Below are 7,331 nucleotides of genomic sequence, written 5' to 3'. Positions count from 1 at the left end.
GGGTAGCGAAAACTGGGAGGATTACATATGCTTAGCTAGTTACCTGCCTGTAAATTTGTTAATAAACCTTACCTGGTATATCACTAGTAGTTTGTGTTCCTGTGTCCCTTGTGCAGCCATTGCTGACCGCCGTGGACACACTACATTTTATTGCCATATGGTTTTAAGGAATGAATGAGTTCTAATAGGCCATCCTGGTGGCGAAACACCCTCCTGGTGATGATTGCAGATCGCCAAGGTGGCTGGTGACCCGGTTACTATAATAGTTGTGAGGCATAACGGCCTTAGAGTGGCCAGGTCACTGATCAGACTAAAATGCCTCGTACCTGGTAACTGTGGTGTTCATAAGCTATCATATCTATAGAGTCCCCGTGTCTCTAATGCCCAAAAGTAAAAACGTCATTTGGAAATTCTAAGAGAGTGTATTAGCCTCAGGTTAAAAACAAACAAACAAACAAATTGTAATAAGGCTGCTAGTAGCCAAGGGGAAGGGACTTGCCTCATCAGAAGCTGGGAAGGTTCAGCAGGAGAGCTTGACACAAAACGCACACAACAAAGAAATTTATTCTACGTCAAGAAGGTAGATGGGAACAAAGAGGAGATTATGGCCTGTGCATACTCAGAACAGACCTCAGAGAGACACAGAGAGACTGCTTTGCTGTTCTTTTATGAGACTGTGTAGCTGATTTGGACTTTCTGAGCTCCTTAATCTCAGCACCAGTGAGAAGACAAGTTGATTAGATGGAAAGCACTGTGACCTCTGCTGAAGGATTCTGTTGCATTTGGCCAGGGGCATTGCTGAGAAATGACTGTAATCCTAAAACTTGCCACAGCCATGCCATCGAAGCAATACCACTTTCCAGGAGCAGAGAAATAAATTAGTCTCCATATAGCAAACTTAATGCAGGCAGGGATGTTACACAGCACTGTTTCCCAGTTTAACAACCTCATCTAAAAAAAAAAAAAAGGCACCAGTACTTCACTGTGGATGGTCAGGTCTATATAGAGAAGTGTCCACTGTTGTTCCCGCAGTGACATGTATCATGATGGTGTCTTAATAAATCATATCTGTCACTGACACTTGGTGTGCAGCCTCGGACTAGCTTTTCCCCATCTCCCCCCACCCCCCAGGGGAGAGTGGACTAAGCTGCCTTCTATTATCAGTGTATTCTGACTGTCGGCACTTCGCAGCTAGTGATGTATCATCAGTGGGCCGGGGAAACCACAGCATAATGTGACTTGCTTGTTGGAGTCCAAATGTTTCCTTATATTGCCTTTAAAAATTCTTGGTTCAGAATATTTAAATATACACAAAAGAGGAAGATAGTATATTAAACCACCATATGCGCATCTTATAATGTAAACATATATATTCTTAATATCAGCATTTATCAACATTCTGACATTCTTGTTTCATTTATACTACCATGTTTTTCCCCCTGACAGTATTTTAATCAAGTTTCAGATTAACATTGATAGTAGTTTTAGAATGGCTCCACTAAGGAAACTGCTTGCATGTGCGTGTCATTCAAGCACAGTCAGCTAAAGATGGATGGGCCTTTTATCAAGACAAAAATCCAAGACCCTCAGCCCAGAATGACATTCCCCCGCTTAGTAAGAGCTATCCAGTGGCCTTGCAGCTACTACCTAAAACAAAAGTGACTTGATACCTGATTGGCCTCCCGAGAGATGAGAGGCAGCATACTCCATGCTGGCGAGTTTTACTGTAGCCAAGTCACCACATAAGTGGCCAAGACCAAATGGGACCCATGAAGCAAGAACTCTTGAAAATATTCCAGGCCTCAGTAAAACAAACCATGTCTTTTCCGTCCAATGTACCTTTCAGAGTCAGTGTGACCAGCATCTGTGAACAGTCTTAGAGATGACCAGGCCGGTGTCTTGCCTGGGAAGCTTCCCGTACTCACTGGCCCTTGTTCTTAGAATTAGAGGATTTCCTCTCACTGTTGACCAGTACTCACCCTCTGAACTGTGACTGCCAACCGATTTTGAAATCATATAGTCCCCCTGATGGAACTTTCCTGACTTCACATTCCCATCCGTCAGTGGGACATCTCCAAAACTAAGTCCATAATTTGAAAGAGTTCCCCAAAAGCTCTAGATGAAAATGAGTGTCTGTTAAGAGCAAAGCTTGGTCCTGCTTATATTTGCCATTATATTATTATAATGCCAAGACTTGCCTATTTTCATAGCTACAGAGATGAATTTGTACCTTTTGTGACTGTGGTTGTGGATGAGCAAAATCCTGGACTTGATATTCAAGGTTCTCCAGAGCTGGATTCTAACCTCTCTTCTCAATCTTATCCCTTAAGCCGTCTTTCTCCACTGCATCTGAGTACACCTGTGAAATGTTTGATTTGTTCACGCTGATCCCTCTGCGTGGAATACCTCCCTCACTCCATGTCTGACACCCAAATCTTATTGATCCTTTTAGGCCCAGGTCAAATGTTACCTCATATTCTCTCCTCTGACTTCCCATAGAACTTTATTTATAGTTCTTTTATGACACATTCTTCATTGTGGTATAATCATTTATACTCATGACAGACTTTTAACAATCTTGTATCAGGAATTGAATTGTATGAGGTTCAGCTCTGGGAAAGAAACAACAAGAGGAAAATTCATGGCCACATGGAGACCATGGTTGAACAGGGTGGCTGGACAATTAACAAGTGCTGGTGTAGGGTGTGGCGAGGACTCTAACAGGGATGTGTCAAGGGGACTGTGGGAGAGCAAAAGGGGCAGCTTCTGTTGCTGAATTTATCATTCATTCAAGGTCTCAGAAAGAAGTGATACTTGAACACAGACTGAAGAACGTGTAGAAATTCCAGCAGAGCTAAGAGGGAGGAAGGGAAGGTGTGCCAGTCCAAGCGTGTCCCTGTGTCCCTGTATGTTATCCAGGTGTGAGCCCGCTGAAGACAGGGATTGTTCCGGTCTTTAAGGTCTCAGAGCACCTTCCTGCCTGACACAAAGGGCAGGGTCAGTAAGTCTGTATTTTCTGAAGGAGATTTTTAGGATATGTGTGGTCAAACAGCACGTGGAATTTGAGTAACCAAGAGGCAACAAAGTGGTAAGAGGGTATCACTGGATGCTTCACCCAGTTACCTAGACTAGTCCTGCTGTAACGAAAATTGGTGCAGGGAGCAGGGCGCCGCTGTGCGGGTTCTGGTTAGCAGTCTAGGAACACAGCACAGTTCTCGTCTTCGCATTTCGAATCTCTGAAGACTGACACTGTTTCTACCGTCATTAAGAGCCCTGTCCTTTCATGAAAAGTGGATACTACTGATCTGTGACCTGCAGTTTGCCCAGGATGCTAATGAGGTTTATGAGCCTCTCATCACTCCTCGTTTTCTCTATTTAGTCAAAAGGTGCACGTTTCCAAAGCCATCAGTGGGGTCAAGAATGCGAGCTATCATGGAAGAACTTTCACCTCATTAGCACCGACTTCTCACCAACTAAACTAATCTTTTCAGAAGAAAACAATAGGCTGTAAAAATCATGTTTTAAAACACAAAAAGGAGTAACTCCAGAAGTTTGGAGTTAGAGCACTTGAGCTTACAATTTAGCCCCGTATTTCAGTTTTGGCACTGGTCAGTTTCATTCCTTCCTTCATGCTCAAGTTTCCATAAGGTCGTCTATGCTGCTGGTCTTCATTTCTCTCCCATGCTTCACCCCCAAATCAGTCTTGTTACCCACGTCTCTGTACCACCATACTGCAGGTGCTTACCTCAGTGTACAAGCATCCACCGTCCTCTCTGGCAAGAGTGACAGCTTCACCGCAGTACCCGGTCCCTTTGACCACCCACCTTACTCATAACTCTTTGGAGTTTTTGTCAGTTTTCCAGTTTTGTCCACAGGATCTCTCTCCTACTGAGATTTCTTTGCATATTATTCTTCTCCAGAGATTTATCTTCATATTTTTCTGTTTTCACTTTTAATACTCTGATGAATTTAATCTTCTTTTCCTTGCTTTATATAAACACTGACAGAAATAAACTATAATTTTAGTTAAGGCTTCTGGCCTCTAGATTCATGTATCCAGCTGTACTTGAATGTCCCTTTGAACATTCAAATTTAGCACATTCAAAATTGAATTTCAGGGCATTTTATGTCTTTAGTATCCACCTAGTGGCTCAAGTCTGAACACCTGGAGTCTTCCTATGTTTTGTATTCACCTTCATATCTTTTGTGCCCTTTTTCTTCATAGCATCTCCACTGCTCTTCATGGAGACCCTGAACTGCTTGAGCCCCCTAAGTAAGTCACCTGCCTCCAGTCCTGTCCTTTTCTAAACTTCTCCCAGCTGCTGCCAGAGAGTTAAAAAACGAAAAGCACAAAAACAAAAGCAAACTCCCACCAATGTAAGAATACTGCAAACTGACTAAAATATCCTTACGACTTTCCATTACTTCAGGCTGCCGTCCAGCCTTACCGATAGATCTTCCCTAATTTGGCTGTCCACATCTGCAGCCTCGTTAGTTGCCACTCCACTTGGGACTCTGTGGGCCAGTCACTTTATACCAGTGGTGGATTTCTTGGCTCCATAATCATGTAGAACTTCGTTCTTTATTATGTGCTGCTGCTGCTGCCTTGACTGCCTTATACAGTTCTTCATCTAATTAACCTCATTGGTCCTAAAAATTTTAGTTATCGACCTATTGGAACCCTCCTCCCCCCGCCCCCACACACAGCTAAACTGGATCAGCTGCCTTCTTTTTTTAAAAAAGTGTATTTCCATAGCATTCTGGAATTACTTTCTTGCTAACAACAATGCTCTATTTTAATTATCTATTGTATATCACCTTACTCTTCTGTTTCTCCTTCATATTGGCATTGTGCTTTAGTTTTCTTTCTCATCTACCACCCAGCATTATACGTGGTACAAAATGTCTATTCACAGTCTTCTGAGTCAATGGATCTATGGTTTATTACCAGTTGTACTCTGTGACAAAAACTACCTCTGTGTATCGCAGGTTCTCCATTTATCAAATAAGAATTATAGCAATATCAGCCCCACTGGGTTGTGATGATTAAATGAAATGTTACACTTGAACAGATTTTCAAACTATGAAGCACTCTCTTTTTTTAAAAAAATATCAAATCAGAGTTCAATCCTTTATTATAGTCCTTAGACAATACAAGTGTGTTTACATTTCTCAAATATGTTTTAATTTCATAAAATGTGCATGCCCGAGAAAGTAGACCAAGCAATCACTTTCATAGTCTGAAAATGTGATAAAAACAGAAGGCTCTTAGCTGAGCCAATACATTTAGGACTAGAAATGCAAACAAAAGTATGATACATTAATTTGCTGATATTAGCGCCTAAGTATGGGTGTTATTTTATATGCGTGTGCAGGTGCATGTGCGTGTGTGTGTGTGTGTGAGAGAGAGAGAGAGAGAGAGAGAGAGAATTTAGATGTCTTCTTCTTGCAAATAAGTTGTGAAAATACAGCTCAAAAGAGCAGCTTCATACAGCCTTTTTTCTTACATTCGTCTGCTTTTCTTAAAGTGAAAAATAAGGTGAACACACTGCATTTGAAAGCTTTCTCTGCAGGATGACTCAGTCTTCTGGCTATTGTTCATTCTATTTCTTTTGCTTATAGAGCCACTAGGAGGTCAGTTTAAAGTTTTCAGGAAGTCAGTGTGCTCACCTCTCAATTTACTGTTTCAATAAATAGCAAAAGAGTTAAATGGTTATCTTCCAAGAGCTGTTACATTCAGAAAATGACCAAGCAAAACACACTGAGCACCATATTGTTGTAGAGCTGATATCTTCAAGGTAAAATGATTTTCTTTATTCGTCAAAGCAGTTTCCTGTTTCTGTGCAGTGAGAGTCAGGGAGTCAAAGCTGGGAACATTAAGTTGTTTTCTGCCTCCTGTGTCATAGGGTATTTGGTCAGGCCCATCTGACTATACAGGCTTTAGAGGCTCATTTTTAAGGGTCAGTCAACTCAGAGGTCCCACAGTTTTTAAGAAAGAATTGTCTTCAAACTACAGTAAATTTTTTTTTATTCTGGAGGAATAGGATTTTTTTCCCGATGAATTGAACGACAACTCCAGAGCATGGCAAGTTCAATTTCGTGAAAGTTTATGAGGGTGAAGGGGAGGAAAAAAGTTTTCCTCCACCCTCTCAAGTTCTATGTCTGAGATCTACAAATTAAACTGACAAAACAAACAAACAAACAAACAGATTAACAGGAGAAACAGTTTATTATGTTTGCATTCGGTGGGCCCTCATAGAAAAAAAGTAAAGATTCAAAGAAATGGTTAGAACAAGGGTCTTACATACCATTTTAACTAAGAGCGATAAATTTGTGGAGAGGTAACAAGCAAAAGGAAAAGAGATTTAGGCTTTCAGAAGTTGTAAATTGTGGGAAGGTAATTATAAGAATATGGGAAGAAACTAATGGAAGATAAGCGTTATTTAGGAACATCCTGTTTATGCAAATTCATAATATTCAATCTTCCACTGGTACCAGGGAGAGGGGACACCTTCCCAGAGGGAATTTTATGCCCAACTATCAGGCATAGAAGGGGAAGGGAGGGTTTTTTGTACCTGCTTTTTCTGAATTGCTTTCAGCTCAAAATAATCATTATGTCAAAGTGGCATATTTCGCAATGGCATATCATGATCCCCATCAAGGGCATGTCTTATAATTCATATACATATATAATTTTAATCGCCAGTTACAGTATGGAGCTGCAGACATTTTCAGTGTTTCCTCTTCCTCAAACCTGAATATTATTGATTATTGTAAGGCTCTTTCAATACACTGGATATTGTTTCCGAAACCCTTTTCTGTCCAAATTTCCTTCCTTTTTTTCTCCTTACAAACTTTCAGTGACATATAGAGTGCAAAGCTACTGTATTGTTATTACTTTACGTCTATCTTTAAAGTGTCCAATTATTTTTGTTAAAAATTATTCAGAAGGAAATTGTAAAATAATTCTTGTGGGAAAACCATTATCACATATCACTCACAGGTTACTGTAAAAATGAAGCAAAATAAAAATACATAATTTCCATTTTAAATAATAGTTTTTATTTCTCTGCTAAAGTTACCCATCTGGACTTGTATACCGTCTATTTCATTAGAAAAATTAACGTATTAATCATGGTAATTTAAATTCCCTGTCAAAGAGTTCCAACAACTCTCATCTTATCCGAATCGAATTCTGTTGATTTCTTCATCTATTGGGAGTGTATTGCTTTTTTCTTTCCTTCTAGTGTGCCTGATCATTTGTGTTAATAGACAGATATCTTTTGTAGGATAGTGAAGGGGTTCAGAGCAGGCCTCCCCATTCGGCACGT

Source organism: Pteropus vampyrus, unplaced genomic scaffold (genome assembly GCF_000151845.1).
Source record: "Pteropus vampyrus isolate Shadow unplaced genomic scaffold, Pvam_2.0 Scaffold48, whole genome shotgun sequence".
Lineage (NCBI taxonomy): Eukaryota > Metazoa > Chordata > Mammalia > Chiroptera > Pteropodidae > Pteropus > Pteropus vampyrus.
Note: the sequence above shows the minus strand (reverse complement) of the source record.